The following is a 27811-nucleotide window of genomic DNA, read 5'->3' as shown; positions in this document are numbered from 1 at the left end:
TTGTAACATATTTTAATAAATTTATTGACACATCTCAAGGCACAACTGGTGGACAAATATATATTAATATCTAATATAACAATTCAGTGACAGAGTTGTTGAGTGTTGGATTGTTAACCTCTACATAACAAGGTCTTTGTATCACAGGTTTAAATGCACAGCAGGAAATGCACAAAAAAATGCTCCAGTTGTTCCAGTTTTTGAGTCAAGCGCAGCCAATCAGGGATTTTTCCAGAACGCCATCAATCTGCGAGAGGACAAGAAGACAGAGAAAATTAGCGATGCACAAAAAAGACACAGGGTGAAATTGTCGTGTTTTTCACAGTCTGGAACATCGAGGACAGTGAGATTTCCTGAGATGCGACTGTCACAGGACTGACGCAGCAGATTTGGAGTCCAATTTTTTTATTTTTTATTTTTTAGGTGCTGGTGAGGAATACAGAAGGGACTCCCTCCACATGACTACCAATATCTGTCTGTGTTTGAGTCTGCACTCCTTCACCTCTGACCCTTGAAGTCTGGAGCATCAAGAGGACACACAGTCTGCAGGGAGCCCCACACACACACACACACACACACACACACACACACACACACGGTTCTGCTGTCTGGTTTTGCATCGTCATGACTGAGCAAGATAAGGAGCTGACTAGAAAAGAGAGAAGGCAGCTAATCCTAATTTGCCTGGACTCTAATCCCGACCATAAATGAAAAGCAGCGACAAGAGGACAGACCCTTTGCACGTTTAAATTATTCAGCAAAACCCTCCATAAAACCTACAATCACTTCAGGTTGATAGATTTGAAATGTCTTATTTCTCCTGCTGCTCCAACAGCGCAGCCTGATGGGCAGTAAAAAAAAAAAAAAAATTCAAGGTGTGTGTGGGTTGTGAGGAGGAGGAAGTGGGTAGTTATGATTGAAGAGATCAGAGCTAGACTCCAGTCCCCGGGTGGATGCAGGGTTTCAGACATTGGGCAATTATGAGGGGCCTTCCTGAGGCCTGTAGGGCTCTCCAGGGCTCCTCTCCTGCCCACGCTGTCCCAACAACCAGCTAATGTATGCAGAGGGGAGCCTACAGTCCTGTCTCCACTAACCACGCGCACAGACACTTGTAAAGACCGCAATATGATGCGAAATACACAAGTTTTGATTTCAATAAAAGCAGGAGTAAAAGAGGATTGCTGTGATCCTAAAAACGATGCAGCAATGAGGAGACAAAAATAGGAAGATGAGCTCAAGGAAGACACAGACACAGGAGATGGATTTACTATTTCCAATCACAGCGTATCTTAAAATATGATTCCTTCTCTGCTTTCTGTCTTTTCTGATTCCCTTCTCTTATAATCTTAAAATAACTACGGGAGTTTTAATATCTTTGTGGAAAAAAATAACACCAGATGGCCACTATGGTAGTCTATAAGTCACATGACCATATATGAGAAAACTAAAAATAACCTCAGACAGCTGAGTAAAGCTTAAAGTGCTGGAGAACAGTTCGGTTTAGCAAAATTTGGTCAGATACTTGACATTTTATGTGGACTATTGTGAAACTCAGGAGGTTTTCACCAATGAAACCTGCAAAAGAGGTCCTCTTTAATACATGTTAACGGCTGAATTATTAAGACCAAAATTACCAGGTTTGACAACAAAATGCTCATCGACACTTCCAACTAAACTTGGACTTGCCTTTAAAGATTAGCTTTGAGACTAAACTTGTGCTGAAGTACATAAAAACGGTCTCTGACACTTCACTTTTCCAACTTCTCCAACACACTGTTCACATAATTGTTCACGTCTCCTACAAGTCAATCTGTACGTGATAACTCACGGAAAACAAGCAAGTCTTTTCCCACACGTTAAGCAGGCAAAGCACAAGAAGTGTGTGTGTGTGAGACGGAGTTGATAAAGTACAGGAGGTGTAAAAAGACACAGAAAAAGCGTGAATTTGTGCCCATGAGAGGGGTGTAAATGTACGGGGGTGTCTACGGGACTCTCCCCCGTTCTTTCTGTATTTGCCCCCTCCTCCCTCAACACACACACACACACACACACACACACACACACACACCCTTATCCTGACATTGTGTCCGTCCAACAAAGACGTCCCTGCAGCCCCCTCATTATAAATACATGTCATTGGATCACAGCTCGTCTGAATCCCTGAGTCTGCTGCGCTCTAAGTGGCCGTGACTGAGCCCTGAATGGGTGGCCGAGCGACAGCTATACCAATAGAGCCAACAGTGTGTGAGTGTGTGTGTGAGTGAGTGCGCGCAGCCTCGGCCTATGGGAATGAAAGCTTCCCAGCAGGACGAGGTCAGAGGTCAGGCTGTCTGTTACGTGCATGAACATGTATAGACACATGCATTTTTTCTGGATGTTGCTCATAACCGAGAAATGATGATGAAGGGGGGAAAAAAAGAAGCTGTGATTAAATTAAAACAGTTTGATTCTTTTGAAGTGTGTTAACAGTTTAGGGCTGCATCTGTGGAGGAGGTTCGCTTTAAATCTGGGGCAATACGTTTCCTGCTGCCTCAACAACAAAGCTGCACGACTCCAGTCCTGGTTCACTTAGAAGGAGGGAACAAGGTGTGTGTGCAAAAGTATATGTGAGGGTATGTGTGTGTGTGTGTGTGTTAAAAGAGCTCATCCTATCTCGTTTTGCAGGGGAAATGCGAAAGTGTCTCTCTCCCTCTGGAACCACAAACCAGGCCACAGTGTTGTACTCTCATTCCTCTCTCTCTCTCTCTCTTCTATTTCTGAGTCAAAGTTTGCATTTCTCTCAGGGTATAACAAAGTTTTTCTCACTCTACTTTCACTCGAGTTTAGAACCCCCAGAGACGTGACCCGAAGTCGACTGGAAATCAATAATTAAAGAATAACTAATCACCGGCAGTCATGCTAAACTTCCACACGAGCTATCTAACAGTTAGTCTTGAGTTCACAGAATGGTGAAAATACATGGATTTCACTGAACAAATGAATTGTGTGCTTCTTTGTGAGTGATCTAAATAAAAGGGGGACATTTGGTGTGTTTTATTCTGTTCTATCTTTGTGTATCGCAGCACTGGGTTCATGAATGCAGCACAATGAGAAGAAGAAGCGATGGCGGCTGCCCATGCTAATCGCCTCTTCTATCCCACCACCGTCCAGCACGTTTGCCTATATGTGTGTCTCCTCCCTCTCACCAGACGAGGACCCCGAATAGCTGCCTGCGAACACTGCCTGATGGGAATCAGATGTACCATGGCAAAGGTTTAAAAGAATAGAAGCCTGCCACCATCATCTCAGCTGATTGTAAGCTTTTTTTTCCATTTTTTTTTTCACAAAGTGCTTTTAGGCATCATGTCTCTCAAAAGTGGTACTCAAGCTAGTCCTAGCCTGTAAAGCAGTGCCTGAAACGAAGAAAATTGCTTGAATTAGAATCAAATCTGGTCACTAAAGAGAGGTATTCATTTTTTTGTTGCTTGTTAAAGATGATTATTTTGGGCATTTTGCTTTTATTTTGATAGATGCAGCAGTGATGGAGAGGGAATGTGGGAAAGAGAGCGGGGGAATGACATGCAGCAAAGGTCCAGCTGGACAGAAGTCAAACCGAGGACTCAGCTGTTGGGGGAATTTCAGTCCGTGTGGTTTGAACCTTCACCGCTTGGCCACCAGGTCGCCAACAAATGTATGAGTAAGTCTCCTGATATAACTTGTAGCCAGCGTTTATGAAAAAATAGGAGAATCTCACTACTGTAAACAATAGAAGTCTCACCATGTTTTTAGTTTTTTGAAAAATATAAGGTGACCATATCATATGTTGTGAGTAGTTTAAAGACTGATTTAGACATTCATCTGTAAAGGCATTTAATTATTCTATATAAATTAATCTTTCTTCTAAGGCACAGGCTTCATAAAGAGTCAATAATACGGAGAATTCGAAAGTCAATCCGAAAAGTTAGCATGAAGTCAGCTGTGTTTTAGCAGAACTTTACATATCTGCCTCAAACAATATAAGAGACAATGAATAATCCACCCAAACACACACACACAGCCGTTTGTCCTCTGTTTTAGTTTTAAATCTTATATATCATGTTTAGAACTAATATATTTCCATTTTCTCTGTTTCTACACAGACATTCAGTATCACAAATAATATGTCAGTCTCAGTTAAATTCCCATAATGCTCAGAAATACTGTACATCTATAAGGTCATGCCAACAAAACTAATTGAACTAAATTGAAACTAAACACCAGGAGAAGTTTCAAAAATATATATATAATAGTTTGAATCGTGTATATCATATGGCTGCTTACTGAATGTTCAGTTTTGTGAGACATCTGAGGCAGAGACCAATAAAGCGACTTAAAGAGGAAAAATAGTGAAATGGAGAATAATGGGACACATGTGAGAGAAAACAAGAGAATGAGGGACAAAGAGAGAGCGAGAGAGATGTGAGTCTTAAAAAAGTGTCAATGCCAGGCTTCCTTTAGGCATGAGTGAGAAACTATGAGCGGTGTGTCAATGGTTCAGAAACACACACACACACACACACACACCCTCCCGCTGAGCCAGAGCCTGTGCCAGAGACAGGTCTATGGGTCTATTGAGGGGACTGGGAGGGAGCCGTCCCTTTCTGTAGAGCTAATGAAGCCTGGACCCACCAGCATAAAGGAGTGGAGAGAGTTAGCACTGCGCTCCTTCACCCATTCACTCACTTCCTTCCTTTGCACAGCTCCTGATGAGGTAATGCTGACTCCCTTAAAGGGATACCATATGTAATGCACCTTTACGCATGCACCGCTTTACATCAGGAAAAAAAATAATTTTTTTTGCACGCAAGATACTGCTCACTATCAACTGGATTACATGACAGACAAAAACTCCCCGCCAAAAACACAATTTCTGATGGGCTACAAAGCTGTTTAAATGCTGCGATTTTTACATTTTTATTTTCCAAGTTTGTCTTTTAGTATTTTCCGGCTTTCCTAGCTCATTTCTTGCACTCCTTCTTCCTGTAAATCTTTAGAAATTATTCACAAATGCATAGCTTAATTTTCTATTAATGGCTAGTCACTCTAGGTTTTAGCAAATGTTGTTCAAGCAGTTGCTAACAGAGCATTAGTTGGAGACTATTTTCAGCTGCAAATTTAAACACATTTATCATTTTAATAAGTATTTATGGTAGCAGAGCAGTGTATGTGAGACTTCTTTTTCAATGCAGCGCTTATCTTTATTGTTAAAATCTCAGACAGTGTTTATAAAAAAATTGGACAGTAGTAGAACCAAGGACCAAGACACTGTAGGCTTTGAAATTCAGCTTGATGTAGATTTACTGTTTTTAAATATTTCTTTAGATCACACTACAAATCTGTTTTCTTTCAAAAGCTTAGTGATGTTAATTGGAATCTTTTTAATGTTCAAATTATAGCTGAAAAAGCTGAATGAAATAACATTTCTTCCATCTTCATCTGAAGCATCTATATGGCTTTTGATTTTAGCTCTTTCAATGACAAAAACGCTCTTTCGGATGAAACCTTGCCACATCAGTGCCGCTGTTAACGTAACACTAAAAGAAGAGAAACAAGAGATTCCTTTTTACATTGACTTTTTGTTGACACTCAGAGCATCACCATCCTTCTCCTTTAAGATGAAAGAGCTGCAAGAAAACGGTGTAAATCCAGCGTCTAAACTGGCGCACTCTTGACGATTTCCTCCATGAAATGTGGAGTCTTGGTACAAAGCTGCCGTCAATCAGCGAGAAACAAAGACAGGCACCACACTGGAAAGCCTGAGACCAACGTGTCACTCAGAGAGGAAATGTCACAGAAAGCAGAGATGTGGGGAGAAAAGGCTTCCAGACAACACAATCACACTTTCAGCAGGGGAGGTCTGACTTTAGGCTGCCTGTCTTTCTGCTTGTCTGCTACTCCACTGCGACTACAAGATGATGAAGGAGCTCTTGTCCAAGTTCTACACCCAGACTTGTCCTCTCTGAGCAACCAGACTGAGCTAATAATAGACAGCGGTGCTTATCAAACAGCCCGGCAACTTCATTTGCATCCTACAAGACCCAGACGACAACCAAAGAGGCCCGAGACACACACACACACACACACTCATGAACCAGACAACCCCTCCACTGGCCTTGACCCCTGAACTCTAGGGTCCTCTTTCACCTGCTACAACAGTATTCATGCTAGCAGTGCTGTCTCGCCAGCGCCTGACTGTTCTGCATATGTTCTCCGTGGATTCCCACGCTCCGAGCTCGGACCTCCAGGACGGGAGACGATCAGCACTTTATTCATACGGGAAATTATGGAGATCTGCTTTGTATCTGTGTCTGGCTGTCTGACTTTTTTGGGAGTCATGGCGACCACTCCGTCTTCATGACTCAATGCAAAGGGGAGGCTTTTCTTTCTCCCCACCCCCTTCCAATTGATATATAAGTATTCTTTAATCTCCCGTCTGACTGGCACACAAAGAACATGTGACAGTGTTCAGTCTCGTCTCGAATAAACACTTTATTTTGTGTGCCGCCGTCCAACACACGTGCTTCATCACAGCTCTCACATTGTTCCCACCATCCTTTTCTTTCTTCTTCATTTCAATCTCCGCTAAGGCTGTTGTGTTGATTCCCTTTCCTCCGGCACATCAAGGGTAAACTCATGACTCCCCTTTGCCTTTCCTTCCTCTTCCTGATTCTTTACCGTTCGCCATTGGCCGAGCGCGGCTCCACAAACCCTCATTGGCCGGTGCAACGGACAGAAACAGTGATGCGACCGACACGAGGCTCCCTGTATAGTAGGAGTGTTTAAGTGTTATTGTGAGAAATGGGTTGGAGCGTGTTCCTGCTCTCCTACAGATAATGTGACTGTCAGGACGTGGACGGCTGCAGCACTCTGCACGTTTTTGTTTAAAAACGCCATGGCTGAATTTGCCTCGCCGCGCAGCATATGGACGCCCTTCGTCGCCGTATGCAAATGACCGAGACGCAGACACATGTTCGCAAATGCAGACAAACTAACCCCTCCTTCCACCTCCACCACCAACCCTCCAGTCCCTCATTAATGGTCCCTCCTAAAACCAGACGCCCCCCTCCTAAAATAATAACCTCTCCACTTACACCCCCTATTCCATCTTCCCCCCACCACCCCACAGTCTAGATCAGACTACCCTCTCTCTCTCTCTCTTCTCCCTCTCTCAAACCAGACACCCCAAAATCCCACCGCCTGCCCCCCCCTCCGCCCCACCTCCCCCTCCTCTCGTCTCCTCAGCTCCCACGACCAGCAGACAAACCCCATGATTCGCGTGACCGCCATTTTGCTGCCCACAGTAGAGCTAACTGTACAGCCCAGCAGCTGCCTTGATGGGCAAATGCAAATACGAACGCTGCATTGTTGCTCAGCGGTCGCATGAATTAACACCCCACCCACTCCCACCCCAACAACAACAAGGGGGGAAAAAAAAAAAGAAAACACAAGACCCGCTCAATCAAATGCGACCACAAAAAACGACGCTCTGCCATAATGCAGAAAACGTGACATATTAATTTACACAGCGCCTCAATCCTCCGACTACGAAAGCAGCTCTGGATGTTATTATGCAAAGTTATGAGATCAGGCTTGTTCAATATTTTTTTTCATTTCGTGAAAGGCGCTTTTTTTTTTTCGACGTCTCGAATAGATGTGAAGCGCTTGATTCGTCTCTTATTTCCCTCTAACTGGTGTGTTCTTTGGGAAATAGCGTTGATATACTTCAAAGCTGCAATTCAGCTGGTCTTCAGGCAGCAATTTTTGTGCTGCTGCCTATTTATATGTTTCATGTGCAGCTCTTTTCTGGCAAAATCAGTCACCCCGCGATTTGTTCAGTGCCATGGTAACCAGACACCCATGTGCATGAAAATGAGACTATTATGGTCTGTCTGTCTGGAGTTTGTTGGGCCTATGGATCCCTTCTTAATTAGAATCCGTGTGCGTGTCTGAGCTGCTCTGTTTGCTTAATGCTTTCATCTGTGCATTATGTATGTCCTCGTGTAAAAAAAAAAAAAGAAAAAAAAAACCTGTGAGTGTGCATGCGTGACAGAGCGCTATCTGATTAAACAAAGCCTCGGCTTAATCTTTTGTACAGTGTCACATTTGCATGCGGGCGAATCACATGCAAACATACGCGCCATATGGCCCAGTATATGTCTAGACTCTTGATCTCACATGCGCTGAGCACCTATCAAACACATTTCGGGGCGCGAATACTTGCAACCCCGAAAGGAAAAAAAACACCCAAACGACACCGAACGCGCTTTAAAAATATCACTTCAGTCCCACTTTTGTTCGCCACCACGCCGCCCTCGTAAGGCTCAATTATCAGCACATGCCAACCAGACTATGGTTGGAGGTTATGCAAATGCAATTAGCTTCGATTTGCATTCGACAACAGCTAACGGATGCACAGATGGCAGACAAGAGAGATGCTCTCGCCATCTTTGGCAGAGGGGAAAGACTGGCGGCCATTTTGTCTGAAGCTGTGCCCATCTGGATGGAAACGACCGCACTGCATTGCTGTGACGACGACAGCAGTTTGGGAGCTGTGGGTGCACGATGCTGCTGCTGCTGCTGCTGCTCAAGCACTCTCAAGGCCAAGCACATACCATCCATTCATACTCATGCAGATAATAGGAATATAGAGCAGTGTAGCCGTCTCCTATGAATCAAAATGTTCAGATTTGAGTGACATCTTATGATGAAAAATATTAAATTAACTCCAAACATTTCTCAGAGTTGACGAAACACCTTTCACCACTGTACTCATCATCCTAAATCATCCTCACAGGGTGCCAACTTACTGTCTCTCTCTCTCTCGCACACACATACACAGAGGCTATTTTAGGCAGTACATGAGGTAATGAGAGCACATTCAGACTTGTTCATAGAGTGGAAAATGTGGAGTGCTAAAGAGAGATACTTGCCATTTTACCATCTCCACTACAAGGTCTGTCTGCTCTGTGATCTTCAGCCCTCTTTACTGTTCAGTCAGTCAGTTTTTTTAAAAAAATAGTCTGAAATTGAATAATAATAGACATCGTGGAGGGAAAAAAAGAGGTTCATACTTCGTGTGCCAGTATTTCAGGTTTGAACAGACACGTGTCTACAGCTCACCATAGTAACGGCAAGCCAAGAGCAGAAGAGAAAATAAAGATCGCACTGTCTCTTTGTCAAATGTAAAAACTAGTTGGGGAATAAACAACGGGTGAGCTGAGGATGGAGAGTGAGTCAAAAGCAGAACTCCCAAACTGGTTTTTAAACAGCCGGAGGCAGAAGGTGGGGGGGTGTGTCAATCTGATGATGGAGAAAAAAAATCAAGAGAAAGGAGGATCCCTCTTGGCAGTCTTTCAACAATCTGGGTATTGGGTATTATTTGGGGAGAAATCCCCTTCAGCAGAACCACACACAGCCAATGGAGATCCGGACTGAGGTCCAGTCTGAGGAGCCAGAGCTGCAGCTGGGAGAGCCACGCAGGGCCTGTCCTTTGGAGGTCTGCGGGGCCCTAGGCCACACACTTAAAACACAGGAAACCCCACTCAGAGCTGTGAAGGTTTTGTGTTTCATATTGATTTCTCCTGCATGCCGGTAGCTCCAGAGGTGATTCTAGCCTTTGGGGACCTTCTCCATCCTTCCCAGCCCACTCACTAGCTCCCCGCCTGGGCTTCGCTGGCTCTGCTGGACCCCTGGATGGAGGTACGAGCCACAGGAGGAAGAGGCAGAAGATGAGAGCCCATGGCAATGATGATGAGCTGCGCCGGGTCTCTGAGTTCAGTCATCTACCAGCCTTTATTCAGCCTTCCAACCACCCACCCTTGTTTCCATCTGAAAAAAGGGAAAATAGAGAGTGTTTTTCAAAATCTCACCTTTGGCATTCAGCATCCCTCTGCTCAATGCAAATGCAAATGTAAACACTAACACTTTGATTAAAAATATGTGGGAAGAAAACGCCAACTTGCTCTTTTGTAACCTGCCCCAAGGCTCTCGCTGCTATACAGAAACAAATAAAAATGCTCGACATACTGTAGGAAACACAGGAGCATCCATTTCTGTTCAGATTTTCGAAATCTTGTCCAGAAAATCTAAATATGTCAGGTTAAAATGATTAAACATAACGCACAAATATTCTCCAGATGAATAACATGATGTAAACGGATTCCTTTACTGCGAGGCACCCTGAAAGTATGCTGAAATCTGTTATCATGCTAATACGATATAGCCCTCTATGTGTTTCTTTGTTCTGTTATAAGGAAAAAATGAATTGCAGGGGCCTCCTTCAGCAACCAAACACCCAGTGGCCCCAATTTCAGTCAAACGCAGCAACAAAGACACATTCAGCTCAGACGTGCTTCGCTAGAACAACACACAGAAAGTAGCGGGTTAAAACGACCAAGGTCAGTTATGGGATGGTTTGTTAGTGACTTTGCTGCTATGTGCATGTTTTCATCGTATAATAGAGGAGCAACCCGAGTAGCCCCCTAGCTTGGCCTGCGCACGGATGGGGTGGGGCGGGGGAGTGACGTGGGGTGAGATTGGGTGAGCCGGAGGAAGATTCAGACACAATGCTCCCATTGAGAGGGTTCAGACATGGGTGTTAACTCGCCATTCCTTCACACACAATAGGGCCCCCCCACTAGAGCCAGCGTAGGGGGACAATGTTGGTTCAGGGCAGCCCTCCACCCAGTGAGAAAAGAAAAGAGCTGCATTATCAAGATGCGAGGAGAGGGAAGGCTGGAGCGGGGGGGAGACGAATAGGAGATAGAGGGATATGTTTGTGTATGAGGAGGGAGGTAGAAGGAGGACTCGGGGAGAGACGGGCCCTGTGACCCATGGCTTTGGACTTGAGGAACAAAAACAGAGAGACGTCACGAATGCAAGCAGCAGCAGCATCGTTGTTCCCACACGAGTGAAGATGCACAAGATTTAAAGGAGTACTTTGTAGGAATACGTCCACCTCAACAAGACATCCATTATCAGACTCAACAGTTTAGTACACCTCGGTTTATTCATGCTTGGTTTTGCACATTGTCCATCTTAGGAAGGATAACAGCTGAAAATAATCTGTTTCTTTTATTTACAGCGGTGTTGATTATTGTGCATTAAATATATAAAATAAAAATAGATGCTTCGGTAACATATCTCCTAATCACTTAAAGCAACTTTTCATAGCATCAATTACAACAAACCAGTCGTAAAAAGAGAAATATTTCTAAATACCTGATATTTAATAGTGTTTAATTTATATAAGATAACTACTAGTTTTGTTGTTTTATTGTAGAATAATTGTAGAGAAGAAACAGTAGCTGTAGAACAAGTCGTCTGTTAGTTTAGATGAAGTCCTGGTGCAGGAGTTGACCAATGTTCGGCCTCGCTAATTATCAGAAACATTGTTAATTTTTTTGGGATTATTGATAACAAAAAAGCCCACTATTTTGAATCTGATGCAGCTGCCACTCTGTATCTGAAGTCACCACTCTGATGCTCTGTCCCGCCCACAGCTCTGTCTGACTGGTTACACGTCACGTCCGATTAGCGCTGACGGATAAATGCTGAGAAGTCCTCCTTTGATTAGTCACACAAAAAACGTAAACAAAAATATTTCAATGAAGATTTGTGCTCGTGTAATGCTAAATTTCGACAGCAAAATTTTCACGTGTGCTGCAGCCGTATATCGCTTATCAGTTTACTTGACTACAAGCAACCAGCATCAGACAAGAAAAATCATTTGTGCACATTAATTACACTTAAGGTCTGCAAATTACATTCTGTTTTATGAAGGTCACTTATAATGGTTAAAATTATTCAGCAAAGAGAAAAAGCTTTACTGAAGTTCTTCTTGAACTCTGTAGTTTGAATAGGCCCTTTTTTTTAAAAGACATAGATATAATAGAATATATATTAAATGTTTTTAAGCAACATTCAATATAAAGCTTGAGATCAGAGCTTGTCTAAACTGTTCATATCAGCTGCAGTTACCAGTGACTGAGACACCACATGCCTGTTTTATGAAACAGCACACATTGATAAGTAGAATTTAAATTACCTATTGCACATACCACATATACCATGAGACTACAACATCTCACTTTTGATTTTGACTATTGAAATCCGTTGTCTTTCCCTTTTTGCTATCTCGTAATAAATATACATGTAGTAGCACATTAGCAACAGTTAATAAAAGCATCAGCATTTTCTTTTTATAGTTGCCCTGTAATTGGATACAACTTTTCCTCCTGAATATGATGTAATGGAGATGAAATACCAAACTGCATGTCTTACTTTTGTCAGTTCAGTGAAAGACAGAGCCAGATTGTGTAGTTGACATACAATATGTGCACAAAAATGAAGGATATCTGCAGACTTTAATGGCATCATGTTTGCAGCAGAGAGCAGGAATCCCATCCTCCAATGATTTCAGCATTTTTGAAACATCTTTAGCGTTTCTCCAAAGACCATATAACAAGCATTTGCTTGTTCGCGGTCGCTTGTTATATACTCTGCGGTTGTAAAGGAACACTGTTTTGGGAGTCAGTTTGGGAGTGAACCTGACAGCGTTAACAAGCCGTTGGTAATGTAAGTGTACGCGCTTTTATTCTGCCATCCATTTCCAGACAGGTGAAATCTCCTCTGGCAAAACAAAAAGGGAGGTTTCTGTTTAAAATGTATAAAGGAAGCTATCAGTTTGAGGCGGTATAGGTAGTGGTAGTGGTGGGGGGGCCGGGGAGCTGGAAAATGTTTATGGAGATCCAGTGTCTCTCTGGGAGCCTAATAGAATCCTGTGGCTGGAGTGAGAGCTCATTGTGCCAGTGTAAAGGATTACACTGGTAAACTGGTAAAACAGGGGAAAGAGCCCAAACACTCTCTACCTCCTATGGAGAGGCAACGAACCATCGAACAATGAGAGGGGAGAGCATACTGCAAGCTGACTCATTTCATCAACAGAAAGGAGAAAGTATTGGAGGAGCTGTGACTGGGGGAAGATAGGGAAAATAGATTAGGGAGTTCATATACATGCATGCGCACGGGCAAAATAAAAAAAATACAAAAACGCCTGCAAATGGAGCGACGGATAAAAAAAAAAACAGAAGAAGAAGGGGAGTAGAGGGGGCTGCATGGACGACAGTTTCAGTATTAGAGGGTAATATGGGTAAATGATGTCTGTCTTGCTTGTCTGTCTGCATCCTGAGTGACAGTTTACAATCTCTGAGGCAGCAGGCAGGCCCAGCAGGTCGGCTCTTTGGCTCCATACAATCCCTCATTTCCCCAACCGATTTTTTTTTCCTCTCTCCCCATCTACCCTCCACCTTCGGCTCTCGTCTGTTTCCCGCCGTCTCTAATCTCCCTCGTTCCTCCACCACAAACACCACCTTTCCTCTGCATTCTGTCTGCATTTTAACGTAATTTTTCTCGTTCTGTCCTGAGTTGATCACCTGCACATTAAAGCACCTTTAACAATTTTAGGCCTTCAAAGGAAAATAGAGCTGCAGCAAGGCTGTGCAATAGGATTTCCGACAGGCCTTCTCTTCTTTAGCGAGCTGGTTTACACTCTTTTGCTTTGCATAAATGATTAACTGAATCTTTTGTTTCTCAACTTGCTCTAGCATCTGCTGAAAGCAAACTCACGGAGGATGTAATGGAGTCGCCGTGCATTTCGGAGGCATGGAAAATCCGCCCAATGCCTGATGAGCGCCGTGACCCCCGTATATTTCCCACAGTTTTCCTGGACGACACGCAAGTAGAGCATTATTCCTCCTCTTATTTGCCGTTCAAATAGAAAGCACGCTGGGCATAATGCATCATCTGCATTCTGCAACCTGCCACGCTGAAAGACTCCTCTCTCCTCCTTCTCTCTCTTCATCTCTGTTCCTTCTAAAGCTGCCGAGGGTGTATTCAAACAGCAGGATACACACTCAGCTAACAAACCTCATTAAGGGCCCATACACACTTTCTCAATGCTAACACTAGCTGTCACACATCCTCTCTCAATGCACACACTGGTGGCCACACTGACCGCAACAAAGCATCTTTACAGAGCTAATTAGAAGGGTCCCCCTCTCTATTTGAAACTCATCTGAATAGGAGGGAACATGATAATGAGCAGGAGAGAACGAGATGGAGAAGGAGGGATGGTCGGGAGCGAGGAGGAGAAAAGGAGTCGATACCCGAGCGCAAGAGAGGATGCTTTGCTAATATATTCGCAGAGATAGCCGCTGTGTTTTTCATAGTGTGGAATTAAAGCGAGGGGCTCACGCAGGCAGGGGGAACTGAATTAGTGTGACACCGCTCCGCGAGGCTCTGATGCAGCGATGGAGGCGAGCGGGGAGGGAAGTGAGTGCTGCACCATTTTGATTGGTGTGCCAGTATCTAGAGAGAGATAGAGGGAAGGGATGGGTGGGACCCCACCTTCATGGGGAAGGCGGTAAAAGAGCAGCTGCTGACATGGACGGCATTTCACAGAGCTTCATGAGGAGCTTGATTTGATTTTTAGCGCGACTGAACAAACTGAAATGAGCACAATACAACACATGTGGAACAACGAGACACAAAGCTAATGAACTCAGTAAATGTGGGATGTTCTTTCTCCTTCGTTTACCTTTTCTGTTCACACTAATTACTGTTAAAAATCACTGAGTTTACTGGTGATAAAAAGACAGGATGTTGTATAAAACGCTGCCGTTTTCTTGGAGCTCCTCACATTTTGTATTTATGGAAGGTCACATTGAGAGTTCAGCTCAGAGACATTCCTCTGTAGTTGGAATATCATTTGCCAATTTGCCAGCCTCCCTCTATTTCATGTTTAAATTTTTCTTTTGTGTTTCCCTGAATAAGTGTAAGTGTGTGTGTGTGTGTGTCTGTGTGTACACAGACAATGCCAAGTTGACAGTTAGGGTCTCGGGTCAAGCACAAGGCCAAGTTTGTCCTCACAGACCAAGTGAATGGACACAACAAAAACTGCAGAAACATTGCACTATTTCTATGAAAGGTTTCCACAATGAAACCGTAAAATTTCAAATGAATTAAAAATTACGTTATTCTGCAGTATTGAATTTCGAAAATAATTGTGGTAATGTTTAAAATTTTCCAAATTGTAAATACAATGAGAACAAAGCGGACTCTGCCAAGTTTTTCAAAATGCAAGAAGAGCAAAGGGGGTAAAGAAAATCATAATCCAGGCTCTTTTCAGCCCTCAGCAGAATTTTAAGTTCAAGTTGAAGTTATGACCTAATTGTTGTCTCATCAAGCCCAGTGGCCCCTGATGGGAGTGCAAAGCATTCTGGGAGAATAGCAGGTGTCCCCATGTCACAGAGCTTCCCAGACAGCTTGTTAATTTGCACAACTTTTTACAGACGATCTCTGCGTGGATGTGTGTGTGTGTGTGTATGTATGTGTGTATATATTAGCGATGGGACTTGACCCTAGCGAGCTGCGGCACTGTTTCGCGTCTTGCTGGGCGTGGGAAAAAGACGGGACCCCTTTTCACAGCTGCCTGGCCGAGGCCTGGACTGCTGGGGGCCCCCTGTACCCCCTGCACACACACCCCTCAGTTCCCCCTTGTCCGACTCCCCCCCGCTCCCCACCCTCCTCCCCCTCCTTCTATTCCATTCAGGCTCCAGCCTACTGGCTTTCAAAAGCGGGACCCCCTTCCCAGCCCTTCATAAATACATCTCATTATTCAAGCCCTAGTTTGCATAGGGATTCCAAAGAGATCTCCACTCTGCTCGTGAGGTCTGAAGCCCCTCAGCCTTTTGGACCGCACAAGTGCAAATTTCGACTTAGTAATCTCCCTGTGTTAATATTTGTTTTAAAACGATGTGTGCACACTTGCAAAGCCCCGTTTCGCTTAAATTGCAGCTGTGATAAAAAAAAATAAATTCTGACTTGATTTATGTTCATCTCAAAAATTTCTCTCCCCCCCCCCCACTCCACCCCCCGAAATGAGGCAGAAAATCTGGAGAAACTAAAGCCGATGAAAAGAGAGTTTAGCATGACTATTAGCAAGTGCTTTGCTAGTCTGTATTCCATCTGCCACAGGCTATTGTACAGTACCTCACACACACACACACACACACACACACACACACACACACACACACACACACACACACACACACACACACACACACACACACACACACATTCACACACACTTCAAACCCTCTACTACACGCCCCCCCACCCCCATTCTCCATTCGCCATTCGCTGCAATGCATTACTGCAGAGATTTATCTCCTATCAGCCTGTATAATACTGAGGTTATAATTTACATCCACTTTAGAAAACAGCAGCACAGGCCGGTCCTTGCATATGCTAATATAAAGCTTGGGAAAATCTGGGTGACTCAAAGAACTCCATACTGAATTTGAATAACTGAACTTTCTATTGAGCTTCAAGGTTGTGGAACCATGAAGATTTGACCTTGCTAACAATATGTACTTACTGTTTAATTCCTAATTCTCAACGATTTAAGGTGGGAATTGGAGGGAACATTTCGACAACCTTTAAGCCGGGAATGCTTCTGTTGCCACCTTGCAGAAATAACTGTAATAATAAATTCTTAGAGGTTTTTTTTTTTTAATGTCTTAGGAACTGTAAAATGTGAATTTTAATTTTGAAATTAGGGTGAAAACCAAAAACGTCTCGGCAGGCTGTGATCTCGGAGAAGACGATATATATTCCAACTGTTTTGACCTAATGCTGCCGTCGCTGAATTATGCATGTTGCTGTACCTTCATGCAAATCAATTTCTTGCTGGCAGTAATCAGGAGACTCTGGACAAGGGGAGGGTGGCTCGTCGAGGCATTAGGGGCGAAAAGGACAGAGCCACCCAAACGCTCTTTCCACATGAGCAGGTCCAAACCTTGGGTGAGCCCTACGCCTCCGCTCTCCTAACGGGATAAAGAACCGCAGCAGAGATTACACGGCAACCTCCCCTGCACCTACCACACACTCTACCTGACAAATAGGATCATAGTGTTTAAAGGGATAAAACGCTGAATGTATGAGAATGAAAAAGAGAGCTGCGTGTGTCTGAGTGCGAGCGGGATGAGGAGGAGGGGGGTTGACGTACAACGCAAAAAAATGTTAATACTTCAAAGGAGAAAGGAATGATGGAATTCAACATGGAGGCCCTACTTCACTCGCTCAAATCAGGCCGTTTACACCCTCTGTTGCTGCAGGATGCTCTATTGCTGTTACACACTGTATGTATATTCTGAGATACACGTGAATAGTGTAAAGCTGGCATTTATGCTGCGTGCAAGCAAAAATGGGCAGTAAATGTCTTTTTTAATTCCCCCTTTTTGGAGCAGAGCATTAGAAATCATTCTTGATGCAAATAATAAGGCGTTTTTTTAAGAAAGACTCCCAATATTTCAAAATTCAGGCTCAGGCTGTCTCTTTTCCAGCATCTTTTTGACACCCACACACAGCCAACTCCAGCCACACAAAATATGGACAACAATCAACCACCAGCAAAGCTCCATCGCTGGCTGATGATACAAAACTATTTGCAAGCCTCCAGCATCTTCAAGTTTGACCTCTTAACTCCGTGTACTTATTGTTATACCCAAAATATAGAAGGCAGAGGATGCATATTGCTTCGGCAGTTGACTACATCAGGGCTTGTCGTTCATATGGAAGCAAACCACATGCAAGTCTTTATATTTTTTGAATATTTACCTGCAGGCCGACTGTTGCTCCTCATTCTGTCCGGTGGCTTTTTGTCTTCATTGTGAGTTAATATGAACTTTAGGCCTGACCACGCCGGCATTTTCCTTTAAAGACAAAAGGAAAGAGAATCAGTGAGTGTGAAGTCACATATGTAGCTCTCATCTTTAATAAAACTTTGAATTTTAGCTTTGAATTAGCAGCTCGTAAGGCAAAGAAAGAAAGCACAAGACAGGAAGGAGAAATTAATGCATTTGTGTTGACCTTGCAGCTAAAAGCAGTCTCCTAAACTTGTTTTACTTTCGGCACAAGTGCTTCTTTTTTTTTTCTTGGTGCACTTCTCATTATTCTGCAAGGTTAAATATATATTGTGTTGCGTGTACACTAAATCATGCTTGAAGTGTTTGTGGGGAGCCAAAAAAATGTTAGATGTCACGGAAAAGCCACACAGAACTATTTGTAGTGAATAACTACACCACAAAGCGACGGTATGCATAATGTTTTATCTGGACAGCATCACAGTTGCTAAGCTACTAAAATGCAGAATAAGAAAAATGTTGCATACAAAAGGCGAAGAAAAAAAAAGCCACACAATCACAGTGCAGATGCAGATGGCATAATCCCACAACATTTTAATCCCTGACTTTCTTTGCGTTCAGTCAAGATGGAGGACGTGCAGGTCAAACCGCATGCACCGGCTCCAACTGCACCCTGGCAAACGTCAACAACACACACACAGCATCTGAGCTCCCTTGTTTAACGGCGCACATCAAATATTGTCAGTCATGGTCTAAATAGAGCATGCTGGGACTTCAGGGATATTCAGTCATCTCTGAGGCTTGCTGATTCTGCTCTAAGAATAGATCAAACTCTGAGCCGATGTCCTATTTTGTTCTTATCTAGCAGGCGAACACGAAAATAATCCACGCAGCGACACACAAATTTGAACATATCTGCCATGTCTAACTCGGTTTCAGCTCGAGAGCTCGTTCAGAAAGGGGTGAGGACGGCCTCTTTAACCCTAAACGCCTGGTGCAGTGTGGTGGTGATGTGTTGCACCCTGCAGGTTCTGGTTTGGGCAGCAAAGAACCAAACAGTTGGTATGTGACACCCAGATGATGGAAAAACACTGATAGCAGGTTAGCTCACAGTCTAGTAGTTTCTTCATCTTGCACCAAGCGATGTGCATGTGCATCCAATTATACATCACACTCCTAATGTCAAGTTAATCACAGCCAGGGGACATCACTTAGACTACACCACTCATAAAGGAAATACACTGAGAGGATCAGAGGAGTCAGGGAGTCTGCACTTGCACTGCATGCAGCTCTGCAGCACCAATTCATAATGTCTAATTAGTGGCTTTAATGAAGCCTGTTCCAACTTCTGGGGCCCCACAAGAAATCACCAGAACCAACATGTGAGATCTTAGAAAGCGATCTGATGCTGCTGCTGCTGCTGCTGCCAACACCATCACGTGAGTCCCGATCCGACCAATCGTGTGGCCCCTTTAACTATTTCTGTCTCACCCCTCAAGATATTACTGTTGTAACACCCACACAGCTATGACAACTACACAACAGCACGCACTGTGGGTTTGGAGCATGATTTGCCACACGCAGCTTCCTGATCGTGTCCATAAAGTTGATGGAAACGCAGATTTATTGATGCCCAAATAGGCCCCAGCATCACGGCGATGCCCAAACCCCCCCAATAAAACAGCAACATTCACGCCCTCGCATGACAGACAGTGGCTCTCTGGACGTGTGTCTCCAGAACAAAGTGGACCACCACCTCTAAAATCATCCTCCCTCCCCTCTTATTTCCACCACTCCTCCTCGGCAACGGTGGCGGTGGCGGCGCTCAGCTTCCCCTCAGCATCTCGTCCCTCCCGCCTGCTCCATGCTGCTCCATGCTGCTGCTGCTGCTGCTGCCGGCATCATCATCACCTCCTCCTCCTCTTCCTCCTCCATGGCCAGAGCGAGAGAGAGGACCCCTCCGGCTCCGAAGTGCTCGGCGTCAGTTCGTACTTTCGGTTCTCTAGCTTTATGAAATTAAAACTCATACAGCTAGATAACCAAAGACACAAACTAACCCGTCGTCTCTTAAAGGGGCCGCCTCTCCGATAAACAGAAGAAAACAGAGAGAGAGAGAGAGAGAGAGAGAGAGAGAGAGAGAGAGAGAGGCTGGCTGTGGTGGTCACACTGATCCGAGAGCCACACACACACTATAAGAAAATACATTTGTCCAATATCTGTTTCACATATCCATCACTACACTACAGACGGAGATAAAGTGCAGGTTGTTCATGTCGGACACACTCACACCTTCACTCTCACACACTTTAACTGCCACAGAGACCCAAACTCCCCAACTATGACAACCTCCCACCATCAAACCCCGAAATTTAACTTGCAGCCACAATTACGCACACTGGTGCGTAAAAGCCAAAAAAAAGGAAGAAAAGAAAACAGAAAGAAGGCGTATACTTTACAAGTGTACCACAAGTCTGGTGCCAAAGCATCCTTTTCTTTTGCACATGGAGCATCCCAAGTGCATGTACCTGCAGGCCGGACACACCGAACAGGCAACTGACCATTTGGAACCTTATTTTTAGGAGCTTTTTGTGCCAGATTTCATCCTCTTTCGTGGAGCATCAATCCTAACGCACAGGCAAAGTTACCTTTAAACGGCCTTCAGTTGTGCCGTTAAAGTCACAGCTTTCCAGACCACACAGCGCTTGCCACAATCAAACCTAATGATGAAAGCAGCCCACGAGGCTATTTCCATACCGGTTACATCAGTCAGCATCCCACTTACTTGCACATCAGGCTAACTCCACTCCACCACAGTCAGTGTCCTCCAGTGATTCCCTATTCCTGCCTCGGATTTTTCTCTCCTTTCATTCACTGCCTGACGGTTCGAGCGCATCCGACGAGGGCAGAATAGTGTAAAAGAGTGAAATAATACAGCTACAAAGTGTCTCTCCTCTCTCTCCCTCTGTCTCTCTGTGGACTCTCAAAGCAACCAAACGCTGTCCTCTCCCTCACGCATGCAGGCTGTGACTGACAAGTGCGGAGAGTCCACACGGTGAGCAGAGGGGATAAACTCCGCCTCAGAGAGAGAGAGAGAGAGAGAGAGGGAGGGAGGGAGGGAAAGAGAGAGAGAGAGAGGCGGGAATCTGAAATTATTAAAGCCTATTTGAAAATGACTGCAGGTGTGAGTCAATCAGGAGCTGATTTCCCCCAATTATGCTCATTAGTCAGGCCTTAACGTGGAGAGGGACGTGCGTAAATGATTTCCAAACGCAAATCAGGATGGGTGCAGATGGAGATGGATGGAGTGAGGCTGTATTTTTCAGAAATTAATTACTGTAAAATTTCCCTTAATTAACTTGTTTTTACAAGTCTCGTTTTATGTCGCATGTGCATAGGCTTTTCTCTTTTGAAAAACAGAAGCTTTACGGTCCTGTGCCGCGTGCGTAATGGGAGCACAAACTTCTTAAATTCATTTTAATCCTCCACGATATTCTTTAGGGCTTTTAAGATATACCGGGGGAGCAAATAATCTTCAAAGCCCGTCTTTTGATTAGTGCTGTTATTGAAATAGTAAAAAGTGGAATGTATTTTTATGCCTATCATTTCCAGAAACCACAAAAAAAAAGATAAAAAGCGGAAAAAAAAGAAAACACAATCTGGTGGATGTTTTTCATCATTAAAAAGAGTCAGTTACTGAGATGTAAGATATTTCAAATACTAATCGTGAGCCCAGTTTGCTCTCCTGCTGTGCACTTTGTACAATTCCAAATATATGATTACATAGCCTACATTTTATGGGAGCACTGAGAAATAAGGTCAATGAGGTGGCCTACATTCTCATTACTGCACCGTGTGAGCCAATTAGAGATTTTTAACATTATTGCTGCATTATTATGACAAAATGCAGTTTGTCTTTATAGCAACAGAAGCATTAGATGGCTTCAGTGATTTTTCCAGTATCCAGATGCTCTATAAAGGAAAGCAAACGTTGCCATAGCATCAATTCTTTTATTAATTTAAATGCTATAAAATGTGTGCGTGTGTGTGTGTGTGCAGAGGAATTCAGGGGTTTGTGTCCTTGGTGCAGGAGAGGCCCCACGCCTATATAGCCAAATCCTGATAGCACTGAGGATGTATGCAGCCTTATCGAGGACGATATTATGATGTGAGTGATACCTGGGCTGAGGAGATGAGATAGTGAGCACGATAACAATCACGCCCTTTGATAGAAGAAGCCAGTGGCGGAGACAAGACGCGGATAGCAAGTTGCAATATCTCCCCAAAGTTTGAAAGGATATTTAAAAAGCAGCAGGAATCTGTGTGTGTGTGTGTGTGTGTGTGTGTGTGTGTGTGTGTGTGTGTGTGTGTGTGTGTGTGTAACAACCAATAACAGAAGCAGGGAGCTACAGTCCGGGTTTTCAAACGAACGCTTGCATCAGATAGCAGTTACATATCTGATTATTGCGCATGGGCAATCTGTTAGTATCATGGAGGTGCAGCTCTCCTGTCAGAGCTGCAGCGCAGGTCGGACTCTGTACTGTATGAATCCTCTTCTGCTCTGCATCATTTATAAATAGATGCAATCAGCTGTGGCCTCCGCTGCTGTCATCCTGTAATTGAACTTACGCCACAGACTGCGTTGGCTTGAGAGGAGGAGAGAAAAAAAAAGAGGCGAGAAGTCCCGTGTAGTTTAAAATAAAATCACTCCTGCAGGATTAGCATGAGAGAGGTGCTCATAATTGCACCTGAGCATGCGCAAGGAAGTGGTGGGAGTAGGTACACGTGGAGCTCTGTGTTAAATGTGCTTGCAAACTTGCAGGGATGCATGATGGGCTCAGTGGAATGACGGTTTAAAAATAAATGGGGCAAATATCAGGAAATGGTGCATTCATTGTTTTATCAACAGATTGGTGCAATAATCAGATGTGTAGCTACAAGCTGATGCAATGAAATGAGTAAAAATTGCAGGAGTGTGTGTGTGTGTGTGTGTGTGTGTGTGTGTGTGTGTGTGTGTGTGTGTGTGTGTGTGTGTGTGTGTGTGTGTGTGTGTGTGTGTGTGTGTGTGTGTGTGTGTGTGTGTGTGTGTAACATTAGCTCTTGTGTTAGAAAATTACTAATAATTCCTGGGATTTTAAACTGCACAGCAGGGTTGTAAAATATGTCTATAGTATGAGTGTGTGTGTCCTCAGATGGATTTTCCCACAAACAAGTGACAGGGAAAATCTGCCCCCTCCTTCCCTTGCTCCCTCCATCCATCCTCCCTTCTCTCCCCCCTCCAAAAAAAAAAAAAAAAAAGAAGAAGAAAAAAAGAGAGAAAGAAGTCAACATCAAGTTCAACAACGTGCCGGAGAGACATTTACATGACAATCAGGTCTGGGATCCTCCAGGTCCCCCACCCCGCACAACAGAGTCTGGCGTCAGCCCCGCTACACTTTCCCAGGCTCACAACAATATCTCCCTGCTGAACTCTGCACTGCAGCGCTGCCTGGGGCCTCCTCCTCCTCCTTCTCCTCCTCCTGCTCCTGCTCTACTACCACATGAATAGTTCTTACATGAGCAGCGAAGACCCTCATTAAATATTCCGGAGTTTGCATTAAACCTCAAAGCAGCCTAATTGACATTCTTCCCTGCATGGTGAGAAAAAAAAGGGGGCCAAACTTTAGAGATTAATTGGCAGCAAGTATAAGCTGATCAGGAGGCCTTATTGTGTGTTATTCTTAATTTTGAAATTAAATCAAAGCAAAAAATTCTGTTAAAATCATTCTTTTATGCTCGTATGAATGAGAAAAATGAATTTAAATGGAGGAAAAAAGCTCAGTTTTGATATTTAGGCTTTACAAAAATGATGTTCAACACGTTATAGCATTTCACCCACGCGAATTTTATAAATATTAAAGGCTACTTACAAATTACTGGAGGATAATCCCAAAAAAAAAAAGACATCCACTTGTCGTTTTATTTTTTTAAATGCATCATTTAGCAGGTTGTAAATTCAAATCCTCATTCTTCATCCTGCACTTGATCCAAGACAAACTGGGCTCCATATTTAGAGAGAAGGATCTATACTCCAAAAAGAATCTTTCACCTGCTGCGTAAAGATATTATGTAGAAGAAGAGAAAAAAAATCCTCTCTTACCGGATAAAGCGGGTCAAACAGGAGTGTGAGGAGCTGCGGCTGCGGGCAGCGAGAGAAGCGAGAGGAGGGAGGAGGAGGAGGAGGATGGTGATGCTGAGGAAGAGGAGGAGGAGGAGGAGGAGGAGGAGGAGGGAGTACAGACGGCTCAGGGCCTATCAAATTTGTCAAACAGGCCCTATAATATTTGAGCTTGAATAAACGAGGGATATAAAAACAGCCCGAAAGAAGGTTGGCTGCTGGGTTCAGTTGAAAGCAGAAAAGATTAGATTTTTTTAAAAATCAGTGAATCAGGCAGGTGATGTAAAACCTCCAGGATGATTAACTCTTATTTTAAAGGCGTTTTCTTAGTAGCACATCTGTGTTGCTTTTATTATTTTTGTTTTTATAGAACCCAAACATGCCCGTTTCTTCCGCATTTACACAATCTACAATATCATTCACATTATATATAGGTTTGTTTATTTACACTGCTTAAAATAAGACCCCACTCTTAAGATTTGGCTTCACCAAACCTCCATTTTTCAGCCTCACTTGCTTCACTCTGCTGCCAAACCTCAAAACCTGACACCGTTTCTGTCTTGTTTCGCTGTTAAATCTGAGAAACGCGCTGATCAAATAAACGCAGCTCTGCTTTCTAATAACGCAACGCAATGCCGCATGTGGCGGTGTTTACAGCCTGTTTACGGTGCAGCCATGACAGAGAAGAATGCCATTTACATTGGAATAATAAATTATTATCGGCTGCTGCACTGTAGCAGGATATGGCAGTTTCAGGAGCAGGAGGAGGAGGAATGAATTTTAACGATTCAGATGCTAAAGTCGAACGATATGCTGCGAGCTCCTGGATTATTATTGTTATTATTTTCAACAGACACATGCGTAAAGTGAAGAAGCACAGCGTACAGTAGAAATGCAGATACGACAGGAGGAAACAGCGACACACTTTGGTGAGAGGGAAGGAGATCGTCACGCAAAAAGCCTGTTTACAGTAGAAAGATTCTGGAGGCTTTAATGGGAATATTTAGCTATTGTGGAAAGATGTTTGCTCAGAGATAAATAAAAGAAAACAAGGGGAAAGAGAGTGAGAGACATAGAACTTAATCTGGTGCAAAGAAAGTATGTAAATCTAAATGAAAACGTAATATGACCAAATATAGAATTTAATGACTTAAACGTGCCATTTGTGGGCTAAAAAAATTATATTTACTTTGTTGGAAAATGTACTGTGAGATGCAAAAAAAAGATAGTGGAATTAAATAAAAGCCACAAGTAGAAATTAGCTTTACTCTACTGTATTTGTTTTTGTTTTTAATGGGAGAATGGTGTTGGATAATATTTTGTATGTTACATTAAGTAACATTTGAATGTTATAATAATGATCCATATTTTAGTTTTTGTCAGACAAGCTCACCTGTTGAAACTGAGACTGAAATGTAAGTTTCAAAGATGAAAAAGTTGACTGAAAGAAAATCTTTAAAACACTTCATATTCCACATGCTTTGTTATTATTATTATTATTATTATTATTATTATTATCAAAGCTCTTTTGGTGATGGGCTATGTGTGATTTTTAATTCACACATCTACATATTGCTACATTTATTTATTCTTTATTTCTACATCGTTATTTACAATAAATAAAGTCTGTCTGAGTCAGGAGGTCTGAACTAATTCAAACTGAAACTGAATTCTTTTTGCATCACTTGTGAAGCTTTAAAGCAACATTTAAGCTCACGGTGGTGTCTGTTCACCTTTTTTCTAAAATAGAATAGATTTTGATGCAGAATTTAAGTCTTAGCATCAATGAATCATTAAATATATATTCTAGATTGAGGTTAGATCATAAAAAAACACACACTGAGATATAATTTAACTCGCTAAACCAGTAAAATTTTGTTGCAAACATTATTTTGGTCCCTGAGCTCGTAAATAAATCCTGACATGTTGTATTCAGACAGTGTGAACTATTCAAATAATGATCTTATTTAATAAGGTGCATTCAGCTTATTTTGATCTCTAAAAATTAAATATTTTGACTAGTTTTGTGTGTTTTCTGGCAGACCTTTTCTCTGCATGATTGATTTTAGATTCTAATTTACGCTTTACCTAATATACACTGGATGATAAGAGCTCATTCACCTTAGTGCTCATATGTGGAAAAAGGAATTAAAAGGTGTCTGACAGTGTGTGGAATATGAGCTGCAAAAACACTTCAGCTTGTTTGTTTAGAATCAGCTGTGAATCCAGTGAACTTTTAAAGTTTTCTGTACATTTATGAAGTTCCAGGATCGTACAGAGCTGATCAATAGTGATGAAATAATGTGCTTTTTTTCTTTATTTCGGCCTCGTCTCTTACGTAGAGATGAAGCAGGGAGAATGCATAGACTTTCCTTCTTTTTAACTTTATAAAATAGTGTGATTTAAATGTGGTATTTATTCTGAGCAGTGTTTCTAACTCAATAATCCTAAATGAGACGATTTAACTCAGTAAATATTGAGCAGAATTTAAAATTTAGCTGCACAATATGTTTGTGAATTACAGTTTTCCACTCTGCATCTCTGGGCTGAATTAAATGCCAGAAGGCAGATGACAATTCGTGGTGTCATAAATACAGAAATATTTCCCTCCTTTCTGCAGTTCTGGCCGGTATTTGGTTCATGTAGAGTCTGAGGAGAGTGTTGGTGTTAATGCTGTGTGTTTGTGGAGCTCACAGGCCTCATATGGACCCAATGAAGCATCCATCACTGGTTTTACTGCATCAGGCTCAGGTTTGGCCTGTAGAGGAAGATTTCTGGTGTGAAGTAATTCGAGAAAATAACAGATTCAAATTACATTTTAAAAAATCAGTTATTTCTAATCCTTTAATTATGGCTGGCATTTAATTCTCTTTTTTTTATTCTAATGTTTGTTTTTGCATCAATTAAAGACCAGGCTGCAGAACAAAACACAATTTGGAAATTAAATAATGATAATATTAAAATAAAAACTAAAGTGTGGTTTTCAAATCTGTAACAGAAGCTTAGTAAATGCAGGAGTAGAAATTTTAATCTTTCCATAATGCATGCTCATAATAAAATACATTTTAAAGGGAATTCAAATGACAATACACAGTTGCACAGTTCTGTTCAGCCAATAAACTGAAACCTTTTAAATCTGAAGTCAGCATTTTCAAAATTGCACCTTAAATCAGATCAGATTAGAAGCTTTACAGCCTCCATGCTGCATAAATATATTCTGAAAATATTCCCTGCGCAAAACTGACAAAACAAAAAGACAAAAAGACACATGGAGATAATGAAGATTAAAAAACACTAGGGCATTTAAAACTTAATAAATATGTAGAAATGCGTTGCAGAAAGTGTTAGATGTGGCAGCAGGAAAGGCAGATATTATTAAATGCTCCCTTTTTCAGCAAGAAAAGCACAAAATATGCAAAATAAACATTTCCTAATTAAATAAATGCAGAGCTGTCGTGTGCTATGTGAGTGACACAGTTATGAAAACAGTTTGGATTTTTTTCAGTCTGATAAACTAAATCAGAAGAGGATAAAGGTTTAAAATAGATTATTTTCACGTGTCATTTTAGCACCTGGATGCTGGAAAAAAGATTTTTGTTTTTCGTAGAAACGCACTGAAACATCTTATCAGGCAGACACTTTGAAAGGCTGCTAAAATCTCAGCTGAAAAGAAGCAGAAATGTGCTCAGTTTACAGAAAGCGAGAAAAGGCGTTTTTGGATGAAAGCAGCTGTAAATAGTTCACAAAAAAGTTGTGCGCGTCTGTGCGTAAAAGCGGAGATGGAGCTCTTACCGGAGACCTGTGAGCTGCTCGTCAGTCTGCAGTGAAAGAGGGACCGGGAGCCCCTCGTGCCTTAATTTGAGGCCGGCTGGGTTTTATGATAATCAGAGCTGACACCGACCTGTGCGCCCTGAATGGAGGAGGCCAGCCT

General features: G+C 42.7%; 1 long non-coding RNA gene across 2 annotated transcripts; it reads right to left on the bottom strand.

The window, feature by feature from the left end:
• Window positions 1-27811, bottom strand: LOC110953521 (uncharacterized). Of its 2 annotated transcripts, none has more exons than XR_002595861.2 (3): window positions 27673-27811; window positions 17701-17795; window positions 1-247 (listed from the first exon to the last, which is right to left on the bottom strand). It is a non-coding gene; the product is annotated as an uncharacterized LOC110953521 (long non-coding RNA). The 2 variants fall into 2 exon arrangements; XR_002595860.2 differs by lacking the exon at window positions 27673-27811 and adding an exon at window positions 20509-20760.

This window comes from Acanthochromis polyacanthus, chromosome 9 (assembly GCF_021347895.1).
Source record: "Acanthochromis polyacanthus isolate Apoly-LR-REF ecotype Palm Island chromosome 9, KAUST_Apoly_ChrSc, whole genome shotgun sequence".
NCBI classification, from domain to species: Eukaryota; Metazoa; Chordata; class Actinopteri; family Pomacentridae; genus Acanthochromis; species Acanthochromis polyacanthus.
The sequence above is the reverse complement of the archived record's forward strand: the minus strand, read 5'-3'. Positions and strand labels throughout refer to the sequence as shown.